The sequence below is a fragment of the Manacus candei genome, unplaced genomic scaffold, assembly GCF_025592945.1.
Source record: "Manacus candei isolate 608988 ecotype Guabito, Panama unplaced genomic scaffold, ASM2559294v1 h1tg000014l, whole genome shotgun sequence".
Classification (NCBI taxonomy): Eukaryota; Metazoa; Chordata; class Aves; order Passeriformes; family Pipridae; genus Manacus; species Manacus candei.
The window spans coordinates 74281854-74305920 of record NW_026138062.1 but is presented as its reverse complement, the minus strand read 5'-3'; the positions used below and the strand labels follow the sequence as shown (position 1 = coordinate 74305920).

At 49.7% G+C, this 24067-nt stretch overlaps 1 protein-coding gene across 3 annotated transcripts in view; it reads left to right on the top strand.

Moving 5' to 3' along the window:
* The first annotated feature begins 5878 nt into the window (after positions 1–5878).
* Positions 5879–24067, top strand: part of BCL9 (BCL9 transcription coactivator) — a 59708-nt gene continuing 41519 nt past the window's right edge. For 2 of the 3 annotated variants that reach the window (XM_051778635.1, XM_051778633.1), the window contains exon 1: positions 5879–6134. The gene's annotated coding sequence lies outside the window, so the exon portion shown is untranslated. Of the gene's footprint in view, positions 6135–13424; positions 13495–24067 lie in introns of those variants that run through there. The other variant, XM_051778637.1, reaches the window with a different exon arrangement.

Sequence of the window (24067 nt, the reverse complement as noted above, 5' to 3'; positions counted from 1 at the left end):
AAATCAGAAACGAAACCAGAACCGAGGGCTGAGGTGTCTGCATCTCTCCTCGCGTGGCAGTAGCAGGAAGAAGGCAGACTAGAAGGTCCTCCCCAGAGGTACAGCTCAGTCTGCACCACGCAGAGATCAGAGCAAGGGACACTTCACCAGGGACTGTGTTCCCTCTGCTCCAAGTCTTGTTTTCTTTTAAACTTTGACTCTTCTTTGTCTCTGGCAATATCTACTGCAGAGGGATGCTGGCCTCATTGCTTGCCCTAAATTCTGTTGTACTTACCTCATTACTCTCCTAATGACAAGCTGACAAATGCTTTTGCTTGATTTACTGGCGGTGTTACAGGTGTGTGGAACACTTGTCAGTACCTTGCTACTACATGCCTAATTTTTCAAACGGCTGGGTGTGCTAGCTTCCTTTGCAAAATGTCCCTGCACATTTACCTGGTGTTATTCCTCTCTGCTGTGGGCTTCATCACATACCTGCACCCACAGCTATGCCCTAGAATTGGACAGAATCATAGAATCTTAGTTTGAGTCGTAAGGGAGCTTAAAGATCTAGTTCCAAACCCTCCTGCTGTGGGCAGGGACACCTTCCACTAGATCAGGTTGCTCAAAGTCCCATCCAACCTGGCCTTGAACACTTCCAGGGATGGGGCATCCACAGCCCCTCTGGGCAATCTGTTCCAGTGCCTCACCAGCCTCACTCTACCCCTCCAAAAAAATAAATCACGCCCTACATGCAGGTATTGATGTAACTGGATTCCAATAAGGAGAAGTGAACAGAGAAATGGCAGGATGCAGCAGCCCTCCAGCTGGTTGTGGGTTCACTGGACCAAGGAGAGCCTGGCACCCGCCCTGGGGCAGGCAGCAGGGCAAGGGGTGTCCCCGCTCACACCCTTGCCAGGTGCGTGTTTCCACCCCACCTTTCACCTCTCAGCTCTTGGTGGTTTTAAGGACATTTTCACTGATCAAACCCCAGGAAACAGACCCTTCCACCACTCACAGCAGCGCATCCCTGAGATCAAACAAGATTTTTGGGGGGCGCGGGAGCGCGGCAGGTGAGAGGTCTCCAGGCACCGCACAGCGATGGAGCGGGAACCGCTCGGGAAGGGAGGAACTCCCAACATTTTGCGCGCACATTTCTCCACCAGTTGGGCAGAGCTCTCCTGCTCTTCTCCTGGCTGTGTTGCTAGGAGAGGAGCGCTCTGCCCTCCTCATGGCTATGAATAGCTCTCGGTTGTTTATCCAGCTCAGCTCCGCCTGCTGGTTACAACCACAGCCGGCACCACCTCACGGCATGACACCACCGGGAAACAATGCAACTGCCAGGGAACAGCCCCCTCCGGCTCAGGACGCTTCAGGATACCTCTGGTGCACCGCTCCAGAGCCACCCTTCTCCTGCTCTTACCACACTCCTCGGCGCATCCTCTGCCTCCAGCAGAGCGGGCTAAGCCCAGCGGGACGGTGCAGTGTCACCCCCAGAGAGCAATGCCGAGAGCCAGGACCCGAAAATCAGGGCAGCAGCTCAGAAATCCGGCTTCAACACATACACACGGATCACTCCAGGGTCCTGTTCTGCTGTTCCAGTGTTGGAGCCTTTCACGAGCTGGAAAAGTTACTTTTCCTTTTTTAGTGAAGGCTGAGATTCTTGCATAAGCCCATGAATCTAAGACCAGGGACTTCAAAAAAAGTAACAGATGGCTTGAAAATTGGCAATAATGGGATTCCTGAGATTTTCTTGAGAATATTTTGTCTGAGGTCTGACCAGGAATGAAACATCTATAGCAATGAAATTAGATGGGCTGTATTGACAATGGGAAATACTACTGGGGTTGAGCAAAAGTCTCTCCAGAGTGCTGCAAAATGTGCCCAAGCACAGCATTTCGGAACACTTACTCCAAGGCACAGGGGGACAGGCAGCAAGCACAGGCAGCAAGCACAACCAGTCTGCACATTATGAGGCAGGATGTGCGTGTACAAGCAACCAGAGAGAGCCGTGCAAGTTCAGAGCAGCAGAGCAGACACAAAACCGCAGCTTTCGGAGCAGCCTGGGCACTCAACTGAGAAGAATAAATACTGGGCAAGACACAGCAACATAGGTCAGAAGAGATATGGATGGCTGCTGCCCAGGTACAGATGAACCACCTCTCCTTTTCCAGCATCGTGAGCTTCCACATGTGCCTGCTTACTTGGACATCTCGTCTTTTTCCACCTTGGAATTTTGTTGGGATGAAACCTTGATACTGCATATGCTTTTCCACGTGCCCAGCAGGCCTTTCAGATAGTTGGGCTGCTGAACATCCAGAAATTCAGGATAGGTTGACTGCACACTGGGGAGGTGAACTGTATAGCATTCATGTACTATGTCTAATGAATCCCAAAATTGTCAGACCTGCTGTGCATATGCTGTGCAGGTGATTTGCATATGTAGAGTTTGCCCAGCCTGCTCTAAAGGTGTCTGCTCTGCGCTGCCCATGTAGAACATCTATATGGTGCAGATGTATGTACTCCCACTTGGGAAACAGGACAAACACAGAGGGGGTTCTTGCACATTCTTGATGTATTTGTAAAGGAGGGAAGAGCGTCAGTGCAGCAGGCAAGGAAACTTATGTATATTGGGATGTATGGAGACTAGACTGTCCTATCCCATGCTGCCTATTTTACAGCAGTCACCTGTATATAAGTGGAGTTGGGCTCCTGTTATTTAAGGAATCATGCAGGCACACAGTGAAAAGATGTTATTTTTTTCTGCTGGCCCTCCAACTGCCCCCACCCCAGAATCCAAACTAACAGAAGTGCAAGAAAGGAGCATTGCAGTTCTTACTTGAGAGACGATGAGACAAATAAAAGGAAGCTCCTCCTACAGCAGGACACAGGTGAATTTTAGACTCGTGAGTGCAAAATATGATCCTGCAAATCCTTGTTCAGCTCATGCCTGGTGCTGGGGATGCCCAGACCCCTCAGGCCCACCAGATGAGGACCCAGCTCTGCTCCACACCTACCTCTTTACAAGGTTAAGCACAGCAGCAGCAGCAGGAAAAGCTGGACAGGAAATGCCTCCCTGCCCAGGGGAGCATAACTCCAGGATGGGCTCTGTGCAAGCTCCCACAGAGGATGACACTTCCTTTTAAGGTGCAGTGTCCAAAGGGGTTAAAGCACCCACTGAGGATATATGGAAGCCCCAGACTGTGCTGCCTCCTTTCCCCCAGGGCTTTCCTGTCTGCATCTCCCATGGATGTGCTCCAGCTCCCAAGGTGCCTGCTGTTTTGGAGAGAGAGGGCATGCTCACCTCTTCTGCCAAAGGCATCATGATTTTCTTAAAAGAGTTGTGGCTTCCCTGGGCACACATACACACCCAGGAGAGGAAGCATCTGCAGGAATCACCAGCCTGGCTGCTTGGGGTCTTGGCAGAGAGGAGGGGGAGGTCCACACTCCAGTCCACTCTCTAGTGACCACTTCTGACTTTCACCTAATGTCTCTTTAACACAAAATTCATAAACAGGAGTTGGGCAAAGGGACTCGTGTTTTCCCTCATACATGAAGTGCCATGAGATCAATGAGATTAAACATGTGCTTACATGCTGTCCTGAAGTGGGGCCATGAGGAGAGCAATGGGAAAGTAAACAGAAGGGAAACGTTATGGAAATGAAGAAAGAGGGAAAATCCACTCTGCCAAGAGCAGCAGCTCTCAGCAGTTGCAAGAAGATATGGCCTCAGCCAGAGCTGATTAGCCATTAGGAAGTCCAGGGACTGGAAAAGAAGACCAAGCCATCTTCATCAAGGTTGAAAAGCATCCCAAAAGAGTGAGATTTGGAGCAGTGAAGAAAGGCTATCCATTTGGTGCAGCCATTCCCAGAGGAAGTTAAGTTTCGCTCAGGTTGGTTTACCCCATTAAGAGAATGTGGATCCCTGAGATGATCAGGATTCAACTTGTGACAATACAGGTCTGAAACTCTGAGCTGGATGTCAGGCTCAGGAGATGTGTCAGAGCCTTTCTGCAGAACCCTGTACACCAGTGGGCATGGCTGCAGCCCTACATCCCATTGCGGAGGCTGTGGGAGGTGAAGCTGGATGTGATGACCACTCTGTGCATAACCTGGCTTTGCTTTCAACAGGCTGAGTGTGACAGGCATCCTCTTTTGAGGACCTGCAGTGGCAGCTCCCAGCACTTTCCAAGGCAGGGGTTCACCGACACCTTGGCCAAAGCTTTGGTGAGAGTGCACTCGACCAAATCCCAAGTGCGTGAATGGCACAAATGGCTTGATTCGGTTTTTCTGCCTGTCAAATTCTAGACTACATTCTTCCAGCTTTTCACATTCTCCACATTGCCTTTGGACCTTTCACATGGGTCTCTTGGTGCTACCCTGCTCTTCCAGCTGGAAAATTTGTAGGTATATCGCTGGTTTTCCAGCCTTCTCTTCTGGCTTTGCTCTTCCACTTCTCCTTTCTCCCTAGTCAATCTTGGTTGCAGTCTCCCTTCGCTGCTTGACCTTTATTTCTCTTTCCTGGGAAGCACCACCTCATTTGCATCTGTCCTAGTATCCCAGCTACAAATGAGACCTGATTAAGACTTCCTATAGCGAAACTGTGACTTGTATAAAATTTTTGAGTTTTGGGGGAATTGTAGTAGCTCTATTTTTGGGAAGTGGCTTTTCTGTTGAGCACTTGAGTTAAAAAATGTGCATTCTCCCTTCTGCTACATGTTCAGAAGACGACCTCGAGTAGGTCACTTCATCTGCCTGAATCTGTTTTACCAGTTGTTAAATTTAGATAAAAATACTTGCCTGGGTTAGTAAAATATCTTTGAGATCATCGGACAACAAAAGCTATGCGAGTGGTGATTATTACGATTATTGTAATTGCTTTTATTAAATGAAACCAGCTGATGCTTGTGCAACACTCTTCTGGACTCCGCAGACCTTTTTGGTTGAGACTCAGAGAAAAAAAACCAACAAACTTTTGTTGTGCCTGGACAGGGATGTGTTTTTTGAGACTGAGTTTTGTGGTTTCGTTACGAAACGTATGACAGCGGGTCATGTGGTTTGCTTTCTGGGCCGACTGAACCCTGCTGAACCCGTACGTAAGGCAGCACAGTTTAATGATTCACGCCGGCTATGTTTTGGTTTAGCTTTTGCTGGATGGACGCCACGCAAACCTGCATGGCCAGGGAACCCTTTCGGATGAAGTCACTGAAAAAAACTAAAGCTCAAATCTCTGCAAGCCTGGGCCCAACATGGCCCTGCTGTTGGGCAAGACCCTTTCTGGGTGTCTTGGGTTGTAAGAGCCTTTCATACCTTGGGAACAGCTACACTTTCCCACTGGAGAACTGGGCTCTCCAGATGTTTACAGCAATGGGGGGGGGTGTGCTGCAAAAATTTTTGGGAGGCCACGAGGGCTTGGGGTTGTTTTTTTTTTGTGATTCTTCCCTCGCCCTTCTCCCCTGCCTCCCGCCACCGTGTTGCTGCGAAGTGGGCTCACGGCCGCAGGGTGAAGCTGACCCCGAGGCCCTTGGCGCTGGGTGCCCACCATGCGGCTATCTGCACGCCCTTGGAGCGGGGGAAGTGGGGCGAATTCCCGGCTGGCTCCCGGGGGAGCCGGCGCGCCGGGGAAGCCATGGCGAGGGTGGGACGCGGCGGGACCCGTGCTCTTCGCCAGGCGGGCTCGGCGCTCGCCTCCCTGCCAGAGGCAAGGCTGGAATGCCCCGATCCCTCCCGGCGAGGGGGAAAGCGGGGCGCTTTCCACGCTGCCGGGGAGGCGGCGGCGGGAGCCCTTCTCCCTGCCCCGCGCCTGTCACCGGAGTTGGGAGTTCGCATGGAGGAGGCCGGCGGAGGAGGAGGAGGGAGGCGGGAGGCGGGAGGAGGAGGAGGAGGGAGGGGGCCGCCTTGTTTGTGGCTTGTCAGCAGCCGCTGGAGACAAGCCTCCATGTGTGAAAGCCGCTTGGCATGAATGCCTGGGCCGTACCAAGCGCCGCGGCGCCCGCGGGGGGAGGCGGCCCCGCCGCCCCGCCGCCCCGCGCAGACAAAAGGCCCGGCACGGCGCTCCCGTGAGTTGCCCCGGTGCTGCCGTAGCGCCCGCCCGGCGCAGCGCCCGCTCCCCGCCGCCCCCGCCATGCCGCCCCGCAACCTCGCCGCCTGAGGCAGGTAAAGCGCCGGCCCGCGGGGCGGGGGGGACGGCGGGGCGAGGGGACGGGAGGACGTGGCCGCTCCCCCCGGCGGGGCTCTCGGCGTGTGCGGGGCGGGGGCGGGCGGTGGGTGCTGCCCGGCGTCCCCCCGGAGCGGGGGCGCGCAAAGTTTCGCGGCGGCCGTGCCTCAGTTTCTCTCTCCCACCCACCCCCCTTCTCCCTCGCCTCAGTTTCCCCCCGGGAGTAACCGCGGTGGGATCCCGGGACCGAGCGCGGAAGGGACAAAAAAAAAGCGCTTTCTTCCACCTGTTGGCTTCTGTCCCGGCGGGTTTTGCGGGGTGGCGGGTTTTTGGCTGGGGGGGGGGAAGGAGCCGCTGCCCCGCGCCGGGGTGAAGCCCCGCGGGGAGGGTGGGAAGCCGAGGTCTTTTGTGATCCCTCCATCCCGCTCCCTCCGGAGCGCCGCGGGGATGGGAGATGGGTTTTTTTTTTTTCCCCCTCCTGGATGTCGGGAGATTAGATGAGATGTATTTACAGTTGCCGTTTATCAGCAAGTAAATACCGAGCTCGGCGTGAGAGCAGCAGTGTGAAGGCTGCTTGCTCGCTCGCTTGCCGGAGGTTTTGTAGCTGTTAACCTAGTGTTGGTGAGGTGATAACGTGCAAGAGCAAAAAAAATAAATAAAAATAAAAGGCAGAGGGGAGAGAAGCGCTGATCCTCATTCCCGGGCTCGTCACAGCATCGGCATTGGGTTTGGTTAAAATTTGGGGGATATTTTTTTCCTTTAGGCTTGAGGCACAGAAAGCCTCCTGAAACGCTAGGTGTATCCTCACGAGGTCTTTTAAGTTTGTCGTGTGCCATCATTCAGGTTTCATTGATTCTTGTTGTTTTTTAAAAAAAGAATAACCTACAAGAATCTGAGCTGCACAAATGTTCGTCATCCTAATGTCCTGACACAACCTATGCGAGGCAAGAGCCGAAAGAGGGGGAGAGAGTGAGGATATGTGCTTTCCCAGTCAAGGCTGGGAGGAGAGCATCATGTGTTGAAGAATATGAGCAGGAATGGGAGATGGGGGAGGGAGTCTAAATTGTCCTGAGACCCTATTCAATCCAGCAAGGAAGATGGAGGATCTTGCTGCTGCAAAAAAATGTACAGCAGAAATCTCAGCCAGCTTCTCTCCGACTTGTTACCTCCCTTCAAAAAATAAATAAATAAGCAGAAAAAGAATCAAAGCAAACCCCTATGATTTGCTGTAACATTTTCCATGATACCTTTATCCTGCATGCTTTACAGTCAGAGAGTCCAGTGATGGAGGTATGCGAGAAGCAGGGAGAGAGACTCTGAGGTTTATAGTCACAGGAGGGGGAGAAGTATCAGATCATGTTTGAAAGGAGACTTGTCAGGCAGTGAGGTAGGGACGAAAAATGCCTGTTCCAGGCAGCTGGACCTGGGGAGGAGAAGGAGGCGGCTCCAGTAGCTAAGGTTCTGATGCTGGGTGGAAAACCTGCGGAAAGGGGATGTAGACAGATGAGGGAGTGGGGAGGAAGGATGTCCAAGGAAGACCTTGGACCGTCTCCTTGGAGGGCTTTGAAAAGAGGGGGAATTTTGAACTGAATCAGGACACGAGCAAGGCTGAGTGTGGTAGCTCAGCTGAGTGTGATGTAGCAGGACTTTTCTGCATGGAAGAAGGCAGAGGTTGAGTTTTCTGACCTGACAGTGTTTGGGGCATTTGGTAGGGGGAGGAGATTTTTGTAGCCAGCTCCAGGGGTGTACGCGACTTGGGCAAGGATTGCAGCTGAGGGATGGGGAGAGAACATGTGGTTTGACTTTTCCATAGGTGGTTTCTCTGGTAAAGGGGCCTTCTGTTAAATTGTCTTTGTAAGTTTCTGTTAATTTTGCTGGAATCTGACAATAGCAAGGAGAAAATATGTGAAATTGTGAACATAAGTGTGGGGATGAAAAAACCCTTCATCATGGATACTTCCACGCGCCCAGCACCTCCACACGTGTGGAAACAGCAAGTTTGAGCAAACACACCTGCCTGTGTAGCACATCCTTCCTCCCGAGGGGGAACGTGCACATGTTGTAAACGTGGTTCCTGCACAGACACGACCCAATCCTGGTGTTTTCCTCAGTTTACAGAAGAGCTTGTTCCATCAGCCCGGTGGCGGTGGTGTTTGACAGCCAACTTTGCGATGGCGCGAGTTGCAACGTGAGGTTGCTACAACTGGAAACCAGTGTGTGTGCGCGCCATGTTTTAGTTTTCCCGTCCACGGCAGTGTTCCCATGATGGAGCAGGCACATACCACAGGTGTCGCGTGCACAAGTGACACCACAAAAATGCTACACACGTGCAGAGGATGGATCTCGGGTCAGACGTGCTCCCAGTTGCTCTCTTTGAGAAGGAGCTGAAGCAGCACCAGCTCGTTGCAGACAGAGCTCACACGCTGCTCCCACACACGCAGATCACACACGTGCATGCTCCACCTTTCCTCTCCAGGATCACCTGTTTGAATTCCAGCTGGGCTGGCAGCACAGGGAAGTTTTGCACTCCCGTGGTTGGGGATTCGATGGCCTTTCTGTTCCAGCTTGGCGCTGGATGGGCTTGAGCCACAAAAGCTTAACAACAGGGAACACTAATGAGCCCCTGCTTGGCATGCTGAGAAGAAAGCCCAAGGGCTGAGTGGGCATAAAAACAGTGGCGTGGAGCCCCTTGGCCAGAGCCTGAGCCTCAGCATGAAGGCTGGGGAGGGAGCAGAGTCTCTGGAGTCGGGAACAAGACGGCAGTGCTGCAGCAAAGGCATGAGAGGAGACCATGTTGGGGGGAGGAGAGCAGGCTGCTGTTTCCACATCATCTGAAAACTCAACCTGCTGTCAGGACAGAAGGAAGGCTTGTGCATATTTTATGTCACTTTCCTCCTTCTAGGACAAGCTGCTGATCTGATCAGCTACACGCTTTAAAATCCTTCAACGCGCCGCTCAGCAAGTATGACTCGAGGCCAATAACCAGCCTTGGCCTCCTGCCTCCGCTCCTTTGTGGCCGTCCCATGCCGCCCTTCCCCGGAGAACGTGCGCACAATTAAACCCTGCGTGCCACTTCTCAACTACGGCATGGGATGTGACTGGCTGCATGGAGACGGGGACAGAAAATGGCAACGTGTCAGGGCCGGGGGGGGGGGTGGAGGAGGGGAGGGGAGTTGGCCATTTCTTGCGCTGTTTGCTGATGTCTAGAAGGAGGCTAAGTGGGTAAATTGGTTTTCCTTTGAGCTGGTGGTGCGTTGCTCCAGTCAGCTGCTCTCGCCTCTGAGGTCTTCAGTGGCAGCACGGGAGTTGGTGGGGCCGGCAGTAAACAAAACGTATTTCACTCCTTCAGCCTGAATATCCTAGGGGGTTGTCAGGAAAGAGGATTTCTCCTCAGTACTGAATAATGCTTCTGCGTGGCAGAGCCACTCGAGCCACTGGCATTGCCCCTACCCTCTGGAGGTGTGAGCACCACCAGTGCTCCCTGCCCTGCACCTGAGGGTGCAGGCAGCTTGGGCACCGTAGTTCTGACAACAGTCTCACACACACAAACACGTTATTCCTGTGTCCTGTAAGCAAACTGACTGCCCTAAACACCATTTTGGGACACATGGGGAAGCAAATATTTTTGTGTGTGATACAGAGTTATGCACCTGAGTTAATGTGCTTTATCCTTCGCTGGTCCCATTTGAGAAATGGCCATCTCGGACACGGAGGTCTCACAGAACCTGAGATCCTGACACTGATTTGACGGCCCGAGGCAAATTGCTTTAAGGCTCAGCTTGATCTTCCTGCTGAAATCTTTGGTGGGGGTTACGCCTGCCCAGCTCCCTGGAAAGGAGCAGCACACGGGATGGGTTGGGTACGTCTGTGCTCCTGTGCAGACACTCCGGCGGGCTCGCACACCATCCCACGAACAAAGCGTGTGGTTTTGCGCTGAGCGTGACTCATGCCACGATAAATTTTGCTGGAAGTATGCGCACACTCGGTGCTCTGTTGGACAGTGGATTGTGTTTTGTCCTTCCAGCAGAAAACAGTGGAACTTGCCAGTGACATGGGCTGTACATGTATTCCCATAACAACAATATTATAAACATATGGTAAACCTGGTGTAACAACTGCCGTCCGCGTCTCCACGCAAAACAAGGAGCCGGTGAACAAAAACTCGAGGCTGTCTGGGGCTGTGTCTCCCCAGACTCTGATCTCATCAGCTTTCCCAAGCTAACCTCAACCTGGTCACTTCTTGGATTGTAAACTTGGGAGGGGGGAGGAGGGGGAGTGTGAGACCAGTTTGCAGGAATGGCTGTTTGTGATTCAGTCCACTTCCCTGTGACTCAGAACTGAACCATCCCTTGGTAGGGTATTTGGGGATAGAAAGCTTCAGATGTCGCCCATTAGTCTAGTTCTTAGAAGAAGTTCTGCAGTACCAGGTCTTGCTTACAACTGGATTTTTCCTCAGCATCTTTTGTGAAAACAAGAGCCTAAAAACTACTTCTGACTACTAAAGACGCCATGGTAAATTTTTGCCAAAAGAAGAAGGGGGAGTGGTCTTAGCCCTGGGCACTTTGCCAGATTTGAGCTCAGGAAATTGCAGTCTATCTAGGTAGAACTCCCTATAGTTTAAATGAAAAAAAGTATTCATCTCTTACTGTCTTAAAGGGTAAGTGCTGTGTTTCTCTGGGAGCTTTAAACAGGCAGCACATTCTGGCTGGAGAGGTGGTTACAGTTGCTTGCTGGGAGAAGAATTTTTTTATGCAAAAAAACTGGGGCCTTTTTTGCATTTTTGGGATGCTTCTAATTGCAAAATGCTGCATACATTTTAGGTTATTGCAAAGCTCGAGTGAGTATGCGGATCAACATATAAATGTGAGTCCAAGGGAATAATGCTGGTGTGGTGTTTGCACAGGGAGCAGGCGCAGCCAGCAAATACACACGTCTTTTCTGTGGCAGAAAATAAGGACCAGTTTTCCAGTCTTGCGCGTGTGCATCTGGGGGCTGGATTTTGTATGTTTAGCAGCAATTGCTTTTGTAAGCTGCTGCTAAGGCACGTAACTGGCTGTGTGCAATTGCAGTAATGGAATGTGAAAATGCAACTACACACGGACCTGTAATCTTGCATGCAAAATACTGCTGGTCTAGTTCTCCAGGTACAAAAAACGGCCTCATGTTGTACTTGCCTTTCCATTTAGCTGTGTTCACCTGCGTTTTTCAGGTGGAAGCTGTGTGTCTGGGGTGCTGAATGATTATCCTTTCTATTTTTGTTCCAAGAAGGGGGAAATTAAATCATTACTAGTTATCGTGGTAGTGCGTGTGTCGTGATAAGCACAGGGTGGAGTTGGTCAGGGGGTTGCAATGAAAATTCCATAACTCTTTGAAATCCTGGGGAAATGCATGGGCAAAGAAGGAGAGCAAAGAGGTGACCTTCTGTTCCCCCTACAGATGTGTATTGAACCATTTAGTTGGTCAATGGTGTCAGGACATGGCCTTACCTTACCTCCAGTACTTTCAGAGCCCCCCAAAACAGACCATGCGTTTGGGCACAGGTGGATGCAGGGCTGAATATCAACACTGGGAAGGGTCTCTTTGGATATTCCAGTCCAGAGCTGCGCAAACCCCTGAAGTGTGAAACAGGTTTCCTCCTCTTCCTCACTCAGTGGATGTGCCTCAGCCCTGCCCTGGCAAGGCAAGGGCAGCTGGGGGGGACATGGGAGAATAGCTCACTTTCTCTGCCACTTCACTCTCCAGCTTCTCTGGTGACAGTGATAACAAAGGGCTGCTCAGCATTAGGTGATATGGATCTCTCTCAGCCCACTAAACCTGAGTCCTGCAGGCTTCTCACTAGCCCTTGGGGCTTGGGTGTCACTGCACACTTGAAGCCTCCAGGGTGGCCTGAGACAGTTGCCCTGGAGACTGAAGGCTGAACCTTCTCCGCAAGCTCCGGAAGCGTGGATTTCTTCTTACCGAAGACCGTGATTTGATTTTTTTGTTTTGGGGTTGTTTCTCGCCGTCCTGGGTCCTTGACTGCAGTCACTTCCATCTTGCGTGCTGCTCTTTGTAATCGAATCTACCGATGTATATTTAATCCACTTGGCACCATGGCTGGTAACCAGGCACTGCTTCCCAGCCTTCTGTCGCTTGTTTTCACAATTGCCGTCTGAAGTTGGGGTGGGTGCCTGTCGCTCAGCTCCGTGCCCAATCGCTAGACTGTCTTGGAAGACCTGTGCCTGACAGTCAGGCCCGCAGCTGGTGCAGCTCCCGTCCTGCAGTCTGGACGTCAGCCAGGTGTGTAGGACTTGGGTCATGGAAGCTAAGCCTGTTGGGTTTAATTCTCCTCTCTGCCGCTGATTCGCGTTGTGTGATCACGGGCGAGTCCTTTAACCTCAGATGGCCTCGGCTGAGTTATCTGCTACAGAAAGGTGTTGTAATGCTTAATTATTGCCAGCTCCTCAGAAACCTCCCGGCGGGGAAAAAATGCATTTTATTCAGAAATGTCTCTGACCTTCCTGGCCTTTCTAAGCAGCCTTGGTGGTGCTAGGAAATATTCTTTTTCCTCTCTCGGTAATGTTTCTTCAATTTTTCATCTGTACATTCATCCACTCTCTCAGCTGCATGTAAAAATGCCAAGCTGTCTGAAATCATGGAAATATTTTTATAAACTTGACAGCCGTGACAAACATTCCTCCTTGGCAATAAACAAACAAGGTACACAACCTACCATTAACATCAGTTTATAGCAGAGAGACCTTCGTCACTCATTGATGAGGGAATCCTAGACAATTCCTGTGCTAGCAAGCCATAAAGTAGTGTTGTCTGAGATTAGGAAAATACTGGATCCTTTGGGTTCCTGTGTGCAGTGAGTAACTGGGAAGCTCTTGTTTGCCCAGGTGTATGTGTGAGTTCAAGCAGGCACCAGGTATTTGGTTTATTCAGGGCTCTTACAAACTATGTTTGGCTTGGGTGTACGTGTTGTTGGGGTCTTGGTGTTTGTTTGTACGCACAAAAAGCTTGTTTTTCGTAGTGGCATTTGAAACATAAAGGTGGCACAAATTGAACTAGGTAAATATTAGACACCTAAAAAAAAAGAAAAAAGCTGCAAGTGAAAGGCGTTAGTGAGCACTGCAGGAGCGGAGCCCCCGTTGTGCAGCCTCCCACACACCCCCCTTCCATTTTCTTTACAGCTGAATCTGAGCTGGTAGGGGTGGCAAGTACCTGAACCCACACTGTAACATCTTCTCCCTGCGGGCAGTTCTCCACATAAGCACTCAGACAGTGCTTGTTTTGGTGTGTTCTAGGTTAATTTACTTTGAGCACCTCTAAACCCAGATCTCCAGAGACATTGGTGGTGATGTCAAAAAAGAGTAGGTACCCCTCTTTTTCTCGTGTTACTTTGGGTTATCTCTTGTTCTTCTAGCAGGCTGTCTTTCTACCATGTTTGGGTAGTGGATTCTCTCTGGTGTGCTCAGGAGAAGAAAGTCTAGACTGTTCTTCACCTGTATCTTTGATGGAAGACTTAAATCAGGGAGCTAAGCTTCTTTATACCACCTCGCTCATTCATTCACTGCCTCTCTCAGTCTCTGTGCCTTAGTTCCTTCCTTCTTAAAATGAGGATGACAACCTTCACACTGCTTCCACAAAACCTTTGAAAACTAAGGAGAAAAACATGCAAGGCATTTGTCTTCCTTCTCCAGGAAACCATAAATCCCTCCTCTCCTCTCTTCCCTCTCCCTTCTCCCTTTCCCCCTTCCTTCCCTCTCCTCTTTCCCCTTTTCCTCTCATTTTAAGAGTTATTATTATGTTCTGTCCCTCTAGGTCTCCTCTACTTCCACCGCTCTTGCAATCTGTCTCTCTCTGCTGTTTCCATATCCCCTTCTATTTGCAGCTCTCTTCCTTCTGTTCATGTCATTTTCTTCTCTCACCCTGTATCTCCTACCCTCCCCCACTATTCATGCGCCGCACACTCTATCTCTGGTTTATCCTCCAAATTCCTCCCTTAGCGGGTCTCTCCCCTTTTTATTGTCCCCGGCTGCGTGTCCCTGCGGCCGGGCTGGCTGGCCGTGGCCCGAGGGAGAAGGACAGGGCGTGGGATCAGCCGGACAGCCCCCCGCTGCCAGGCGGGGTTGAGCCTGCCCTCCGAGCACCAAGGTGAGACTCCCCCCGCCTGTGTGCCGCCGGCTTCGGATGGAGCCGCCTGGAGCCTTGTTGGGAGCTACAGCACGGTTGTCACTTCAATGTCTGAGTACTTCGTTTCTGCCTGGAAGCTTGATGAAGTCTGTAGTCTCAGATTTTATCTCCTGACGTCACCTCACCTCCGTGGACATGACCTTGCGACTTATCCTGGTCCTGGCCCATTGTCCTAGTCCCGTTCTCCCAACTTCCCCGTGGCTTTATACACTCTGTCCTGAAAACATGGATTGTGTTGTGCCTGCCTGCGTGGTGATATCTGTGGTTGTTGAGAGGAGGGTGACGTCCCACTGTGTCACTTCCAGCTGAGTTCAGGGAAAGCCGTGGTGAAGGAAGGAGAGGACTAGCACCAAAGGTTTGGGGAGGCCTTTGCATCTTGTTGGAGAGTTGCACTGAGCCTGCAAGCCAGTGCCCAGCAGGTCAGGACAGCTGTGCTGTGTTCCTGGGAGACCTGTGCTTAGCAGGGGAAGAGAGTTGCTGTTGCAGGGTCACTGTGTTAGGGAGAACCCCTCTCTCATCTGCCTAGAGAGCCACCTGATCCCATGAAGAGGCTATCCCACTGTCTGATGTGGGATAGAGTTTCATCCAAGTCAACCAGAGTGGATGGAGTGTATTTAACCACCTCTCTTCGGGGACAGGATTTTGGCTGCAAGGATCGTGGCCAACAGTGACAACTGAAAGGTGGGGTTTTTTGTGTCCCTTCACGGAGTCTGTTCCCTTCCCACAATGGGGACATGTGGCATGGAGAAGGTCATTCCTCAGGGCAGGGAGAGGTGGCTGCATCTAGGCTGATTGGAGAGACAGCCCAATCAAGGCTCCTCAGGTGTTCCTGGCAGCAAGGCAACAAAGAGGTCACGCAGGTGGCCACATGCTGAAGTTCATCCAGTGTCCTACAGGACAGGGCATAGTGACTCTCTGACCTCCAGTGGAGTTTAGCTCTGTTCCTTCCACGTTTGCCCCTACCAGGCATCACTCAATCCCAGGCTCATTAAAGTCATGAGCCTCAGCTCTCCTGACCAGACAGTTCCTGATTTCTCCCTTCTGTCTCTGCAACAGACTGACCCTTCCTTGGTGTGCTGAGATGGTATCCCTTGTGCTCCATGCAAGGTGCCGTACACCTTTTCCCATTTTTCCCACAGCCGTTTCTCTCCCTCTCCATACCTGCTTCACCTGTTTTACCTGCTTTTTGCCTCCTGCTCTGCCTCTGGGCTAGGTCTCTCTCCAGACTGTCTAAAACCCTCTGCTTCGTTTGCCTTCCCATCTGGCTTCCTTGTCTCTCTGGTCATGTGTGAGTTGTCAGCAGCCAGGGGAGAAAGACCATTTCAAGAGCAGGGCAGAGACTGGAGGGTATCAGGGAGAGCAGAGGGGGAAGGCAGATTCCTAAATCAGGGTCCATCCTTTGCTGGTGCCTTTGGCCTCTCCCAGCTGTGTGCTGTTAGCTACAGTGGCAGAAGTCCCCTTTTCCCAGAAGTGTGATTTTCCCATTGCTTCTACTTCACTATTGGCAAGCTCCTGAAAGGTTAATGAAGTCATTCACTGCAAAAGGAAAAAGCACATCTTCCCATATTTTGCATAAATTAATCTTGGAGATTATGGAGCAGCCCGTGCAGAGGGCACAGGACGTGCAGCTGTGTCCTTGAATCTTGTCACCCAAAATGCAGCTCTGGGATTATCACGTAGGTGATACTGTCCACTCCAGTCCTTGAGATCAGCTTAGGCTAAAACTTAGGTAAAAAGCTGTGGCCTCCCCAGTCATCTTTATTCATGTTTCATTGTGTGTAACAGGGACTGGGGAGGAGGTACCCAGGAATGCCCACAAGCCCTTCCTCCCATTGCGGTGGATCCTTTTTTTCCCACAGATCCTCTTTAGAAAATGCCCTGTATCAGGTTTCATTCCCCCTGGATTTTTTTCTGTCTGGGAAGTATGCAGAAAATCATTCAATTGGTTTTGAACCACATGAGTGGGAGCAGGAACCAACCCCAGAAGATAAGTGTTCTGACCTTTACCGCACTCAGATAACTGAAAATAATAACAAATACATACATCTTGTTTCTAAACCTCAGACTTAGGGATGTGTCCCTGCCTTATGCAACAAGAGCCTGAGCCAGGGCTCTTGGGAGGGTTGAGGATACAAACCTGGCAGCTGCCTGCAATAAGCAGCAGCCCCTTTACTGTCCTTTTGGAATTAGAGCTGGTACCAGTCCAGATATTCAGGATGTGAGGGGACAGGGCCAACATCCCCACACTCCTGCCATCTTGCTGCTGGGACCCTGCATGTTTTCCCATGGCTAGTGCTCTGGGAGAATGAGAGTTTGATTATTTCTGGCCCGTGTGTGTTTCTTTGCGCTTTTCTGCCTCTTGTTTTCACATAGTGTTGACCATTTAGGGCCATGCAGGGCTGGCCACTGTCTGGACCTCTGCACGTAGGATAGAAGTATGGAATTTGCTCTGGAAAAAAAAAAAAGTGTTAAACCCCCCATATCAGTGAGTGTTTGAAAATAACTGAGGGAACCTGTCTGGAAGGAACATGCTGCACTGTGACTCACAAAGAGCTCCCCAGGTCTGGGTCTTAGGTCACTGACTCAGACCTCCATCATCCCTGCAGATGCCCCTGGGGAGGTCCATCTGAGACAGCCTCTCTCTGCAGGCCTCTGGTGACAGTAAATATTTGTACACTGCATGCTGAAGTGCTGATACGGGGCTGGATTCCTGCTGTCCAGACCCCGGAAAGAGACGGTCCCTGTCCTGAAGGACTTACTGCAGTCCCAGATTAGAGCATTCATGGTGCTTTCTGTAGTGGCTGTGACTTGATGTTCCTTCACCAGGATGTTGCTTCCCTTCCCTCCTCTCTTACATAGGGAGCTTGACACAGAGAGCTTGTCTGCTTGGCTTCTGCCCTCTGCCTGTGTGCAGACCATGGGGAGGATGTTAGGAGATTTCTGGCACTCTGTCAGTGTAAAGCACCTTATTTAGTAGAGTCTAATGCCTGTCTGGGATGCACTTCTGATCTAAAGCTCCTGAATTCCTCCCTTTTAATGCTAAAGATGCCATTCAGAGGCCCCCTGGGCCCAATGTGTTCTTCTGCCCAACACCGTCCTGATCATATATCTACCACTGTCTTGCCCAAACTTTGGATTCAGCAATTTTGTTTTTATCAGAAGATCTCCTCCAACTCACCTCTTCCTAGAGGGGTTCCAGCAGATACCCAAATAAATATGATACTCAGTGAGCCATGCACATTTCCATGTGCTATTGCAGTGTATGAAAATGTGCATTTTCAGCATGCAACCTGATATGAGTCCGGGTGTTTGCATTTGTGTTGTATGGACGCTTGCATTCATGTCTGATGGTGTATTTGGGCTGGAGGAGGTAGCAAGGAAGGCCCTGGCAGCTGGGAAGAAAGGAATGACAGGCTTGCTAGGGGAGGGAGGAGAGAGTTTGGTAGCTAAGAAGAGCATTGGGTAACAACTGGAGGGGGGAGATCAGATTTAGGATCCATGTTGCTCACTTAAGAAAATAGGAGAAGAAGCAGTACATTGTTTATTGGGGATTGTGTTATTCCTGTGCATTATTTATTAGTCTTCTGCTAATGGTACTGCATAAAGTAATGGCACTTCTACAGAAATTTCACAGACAGCTGGAGGATCAGTTCCAGGAGGTATTGTAACCAGGTCAGGTTGGTGTAGGGAATCCTGCTGGGCTCAGTTTTGACAGGCTTTGGAAAAGAGAAGATTGTTCAGGAGGCATTTGGAGGGGAGAAGGGGGGGGGGTGTCTGTGACTCACCAGGGAACAATGATTGCTGTGAGGATAAAGGGGCAAGCTGGAAGAAGACCTGGAGACAATGGTGAATTCCTGAGTTCAGCAGCTTCAGGATTCCAGCCTGAAGTACAAGGAAGCGTGAGAAAAAGAAGTGTTTAGGAGGAAGCTTTAGGAGTAATAAAAGCAACTGGTGAGAGAAAGCCAGAAGTAAAGAGAAAGCAGGTTTTACTACATGCTGCACCTCGAAGCCGGTCCTGGAAGGCTTGAATTTGAGGCAGGAGTTGGAAGAAGGGATGTGCAGAGAGAGGTGGCCTGTGCAGTGAGTGTGACTGAACCCTTCTTGACTTACCTGTGTTGTCTGATAGCACAGACCCACTGGTTTGCAGCCTCTGCAGACATGACAGGCAAAGCAGAGGTGCTGAGGTGCTCTGACCACCCAGGGACAGGAGACCACGTAGGTTTGTGAATTTTGTAGCACAGGCAGCTATGTGCCAGGATGGGTGCTCCCAGCCAGTTCTTGGGTACTAGCCCTTCCTTGCATTTGAAAGATGTCCAGTCCCTTTGAGAGGTGGGACAGGTATTTTGGTAGATGGCATTCTTCTTTCACTCATCCAGGAATCTGAAAGTGGCAAATGCTGCAGGGAGGAAATCATACCACTGGTGCAAACCATCTTTGGGTGAGAAGCTAACTCACACTCCCCCAAATACCCAGACAAAAATGCAAAGGTTTTGTTTTTCAGGTTTATTTTACCCCACTCAGTTCAACCATTAGGTGGGGAACACCCTACTTGCTGCTTGTGACTCTTTCCATAAGCTAAGAGCAGGTCTAAATGGAAGTTGCCTTGGTGTCTCTTCAACCTGAGAATCTCATTGCTGAGCTGGTTCAGAATTTTGGGATTGGAGGGGAGGAGGAGAAGCTGCAACATAAACACAGCTTCACGGGCTGTCCTTTATTTTCCTGCCTGCAGTGTGAAGCCAACTTTGTTAGATGCAGTCAGACTGTGAGCACGAGGAGCCTTGTAGCACAGATGGGCTTTGCAAGGAGCTCCATCAGCTGGAGTCAGCCCCTGCCCTCAGCCATCCCATACAGCACAGCTGGGCCACCGTTACCGAATGGTGTTGGGATGCCATTTCTAATTATACACAGCATTGATGCAGATCATTCAACAAGTACATGTGGCTGTCTGCATGTTTAAGAGTTGTTTTGGGGTTTTTTTACAGTTATTGCCTTAACACTGCACAGCACTCTACAGCAAACCTTATTCTGTGCAGCAGTCACGGCGGTGTGGGTAGTGCTAAGTGCACTGAGAGCTGTGACCATAACGGTGTGAGCACAGCCTGTGGGTTTGGAATGAACCAGGCCGTGATGGGACATGACTCTGTGTCGATTGGAGTAGAAGGTGATTTGGGCCAACCCAGTGAAACACCTTCAGAGACCGTTTCTCCGCCTTGGAAGAGTGTGAGATCATCTGAGATCTGGGACTTCAGTTCTAGCAGGGATTATGCGTTGGGAAGGGACAGTCCATTTCAAAAGTGAAGTGCAGATGAGTCCAGGAATGATAAAATCACCCTTGGATTTTTTTTTTTTTTTGGTGTGTGAACTCCTAGAAGTCATCTATGTTGGTATAAATGAGATCATTTGGCCTAATTAGTTCCAAGCTTAATTAGCAGTAATTATCCCAACATGGGAGTAATACTCGAGTAGGAAGTACTGAGTTCTCGATTAGATAGATCTCTAATTGTTGTTACAATATTGTAATTAAAGCGTGCTTGTACGCCTCTGCCTCTGCAAGTGATTTGTTTTATGTCTGATTAAACAGGGAGTCCGGCAGCCTCAAGGAGGCCAGGATATCACCACTGATTGAAACAGTGTATTATTCTTTGTTATAGGAAAGAAATGATGAATCACATATACTAGGAAACACTGTGGGCCAAATTAGTCCTTTGAGTAATTGCTACTGGAGTTAGGGAAATTACAACAGGGGTAAATTTGGCCTCAAGTGCATAAGCTCTATCTGTGTATCACACAGTTAAACAAATACTCATTTGAATGTGCAGTCTGGCAATTACACCATCAGACAAATACAAGTAAGTTAATCTGCATTTGCGATCAGTGGATTGCAGGGGTGAGTTTGGCTGCTGGGTGGTGGTGATTAGGCTGCACATTCTGCTCAGATTTTGCAGGAGGTGGTGCCATGCACCCCGGGATGCGCTGCACCCCGAAGCAGAAGGCAGAGTTTCAGATGGCCACTGCTGGCTGCAGTGTCCTCTCCTTGTTGGGGTGAGACCTGAAAGGTACCACTATGGTCACCAGGAGCAACTGGAGGAGATGATAAAGTGTCCTCTTCTCTTCCAACACTGTCACCTTTAATCTAGGCAGTTTGACCCTCCCCAGCAGAATACACTTCAGAAGAGCAGGTAAACAGTTTTTGAAGAAGTTTAAGATCAAGAGAGTGAAACGGGAACTTTCTGAAATTAGTCAGCATCAATACATAAAAGCTTCCTATGTCTTTTTAAGAAACCACCTCCTTAGGAGTTGGCAAGTGTGCTGCTTTATTACTTATCTGTTTGCTACATGAGTGGGCGACTGTACTTCCTGATTTGGTTCTCCAGTATAGAGATCATCAGCATAGGTCTGTAGAGGACAGTAACTCCTCGCCTACAGAAAGTAACAAATAGGAATAAGGATGCATGTATCTTCTGGCTGTCACAAAGGGTTTCAAAGCACATCCAAGTCATATCCGAAGTAAAATGTCATCGTATTTCCATTTTACAGCTGCAGAAACTGAGGCACAAATCCGTCACTTCTCTTGCTGTAGCTCAAGGAGCTGGTGTATATGGCAGCACCAGGAATGCGGTGCAGGTCTCATTACCTTCTGCTTCACCCACAGAAACATCCTCCTTTTCCAAGGGGGAGAGTCCTCCCAGGAAGAGGGAGATGACTTGAGCAAGGAAATAAAGTACCCAAAATTCTGTTAAAGCAATATTAGGGACAGGAATTTAAACACCCCATATACGGGAATTCAGAGCAAGGGTTTCCATAGCAGCATTGCTTGGCCATATTGTATATATACTGTTTTGCATTGTGCTCATGATGTCGAAGGCATATTCTAATATCTGTGTGTGCAATATGTCTGAATCTGAGTTGCTATGAAACTTAAGGCTGAATTGCACCACGGAGGCATATTCTTGTGTGGCGTTGGGAGGAAATAATAGATCTAGGTTTTGTTCAGATTTTTCTCCAGAGATAATTTTTCTCAGAAAATTGCTGATTTGCCAGAACTGTTGCTATTTTCAGGAAAAGTTGATTCCAGTTTTGTGTTTCATCTTGAAAAAAAAAAAAGGAGAAAAGTTTTGAAGCTGTCAAAATGGAGTGTTTCAAGAAGGTAAAATGAAATCTCGCATTTAATTAATTTGGTTGTAGTTTCTAGGTATAATTTTTGAAGACTAATTTTTTTTAACCTGATCATATATAGAAATTTGAAATTTCTGAAAACCTTGAAGGAATAAAAGGCATTTCCTTTCACATTACATAGTTCTGAAGTGTCCTGGGAGTGGCAGGTGACAAGGGAGTGACTGCATCACCTGATACCATGTGTGGCTGCCCGGAGTGTTGCAGTGGGAGCAGTGGGAGAGGTTTCCCCCTGAGTAATTCTCTGTCTACCTGGTACAGGCAGTTTTAAGGTAGCAAAAAACTCCTGTGGTCAAAAAACTGCTCAAACCTTTCACAAGGCTTAACTTTCTCTGAAACACCCCAGTATCACCTGGGTACGATAAGGTTAAGCCTTTGGATCAGGAGGGTTTGGGGTGGGAGCCTCTGTCTCTCACATGCTTAAAAATACCTTCAGCAGATGATGGGATCTCAGGGGAGAGCCAGCAGTGCCTCTCCTTAATTGATGCCCCCCACTATGGATGATGGGATCTGCCCTTCTCACCTCCTCATGCACAGGGCCTCCTGAGCAGCAGCACAGCTCCTCCCTGTGCTCACCTCCCTCTGCCCCTCGCTTCCAGCACCTCATCCATGTTCTGAAGCTCTCTGGGGGAGAAGAAGGAACGTTGGACCCCGGGCTGGGAAGGAGTGCTTGCGCTCATGGAAAAGCCCTGTGAGTTATTTTGGCATCGCTCTTCCTGCTGGCAGCAGTGTTTCCTCACTGCCAGCATTCCCAAATGTTGGTGTAGCCTGTATGCCAACGTCTCCTTTTTCCCTGCCCCCTCATGTTGCAATTGCTAATTTCTGTGCCTGTGCCTGAAGAGCTGTAGTTTAGACTTGCTTTGCCATGCATTGAAGCCATTCTTGTTTAGGGAAGAAACTGCAAAAGGGGTGTGGGAGAGAGGAAAAAAAGAAGAGAGCTGTTGTTTTTTTCCCTATGTGGCAGTGACGGATGCTGGGTATTAGAGAGAGACAAGCTGACAAACATCTGAATGAGTGGAAGAGACTTCTAACCCAAAGGGAGGAGTTGTGGTTTAGGTTAAAGCCACAAAGGAAGTGAAGGAGGTTACCACTTTCCTGTCTGTGGGCAGGAGGTTCTCCTTGTGCTCATTTGAAGGCTTAGCTCTAGCTCATTCTTCCCTAGGAACATACTCATGTGTGTACTTCTTGAAAGGCATTTGAGCTGGTGTCTGATCTTGGGAGTGACAAACATCCCCTTTATACTCAGAAATCAGCAGGAGCTGGGAGCTAAAGAACTGGGAATCACAGTCTAATTTGTGGAGCCAGATATTCTAAAGCATCTTGTTAAGCCACGTGTCTTGTTTGGTGCTAGATCATGTAGTGTATTTCTCTGTGCTTCTTCCTCTTGCTGACTCCACTCAGATTTTTTGTTGTAAATATCTGTACCTCCAGGGCCTGTTGGCTCCCCGCAGGTCTCACTTCTCTCTTGTTCCCCCAGTGATTGGCAAATTGCATAGCCATCCTGCCTGGATCTGGCAGTCTCCTGTGCTGATGCAGGACAGATTCTGAATGTCATCAGGTTCCTACCAGCATGGCTGCGATCAGGATTTTCCTTCATTTTTTCAGCGTGTGCTTTTCTCTTAATGGCGCAGAGGCTCGAGCTGTGTGCGATCGAAAAGTTTGTTGTCTCGGCTCTTCATCTGCGAGGAGAGAGCCAGTGGTTAACCCTGGTGTGCTGCAGAAGGCATGCCAGGAGGGAGATGAAAGAGTACAGAAAGAGAGTGAGCCTTCTCCTGAGTCAGAGGAGCACGGGTGTGCCAGCCAGTATCTTAATCCAGGCTATCAACTGGTGACTGCACAGTTAGAACCACTGTCAGCGACAGTGACTTCAGTATGTGCTGCCAGTGCCTTCTGATTACTGTGCAACTGCTGGACATGAAAAGAGCATCTGAAAGGTGCTCCCCGAAGAGCTGTTTCGTGGTCTCTAACCTTCCATTAACAGCTCACCTTAGCCCCTAACCCTGGCCTTGGGATGCAGCAGAGTCATTTCATTTACCAGGTGTGAAAATCATATTTTGCCATGTGAGGATGATTGCTCTCTCAGGTGTATTACAGCGACTGGGGTTGGTTTTTTTGTTTGTTTGGGTTTTTCAATGCTTTGTTAAAACTACAAGGTACCATTAAAGATTTATATGTGGCAAATGTGTTCTTTTTTGCAGAGTGTTTCCTTTTAGAGACCTCCACAGTATTGATTTCAAGTAGATTTTCCTCCTCTGTTTTAAAACATTTCCTTTGCCTATGGATTTTCAGCATTACTCACTGGAGCTGTGTGCAGTAGATTCCCCAGACTATATTATCAAGCCAAAGTCCCTTACTGATGCTCTTCAGGGGCCACTTCTAAAGCTGGAAAGACCATTCATTTGCTGTGTTCACTCAGTCCTGAGCAACTATCCAGCACTGCATCCTTATTATTCCAGGATGTATGCTGTCATCTAACTGAGCCATGGGTCTGCTTCCAGCATGTGCCAGTGGATCCCAGACCTAATCTGGCAACAGCCTTGAGCCATCCCGTCCTTGGAGCGAGCGGCGTTTGTTTGGATGT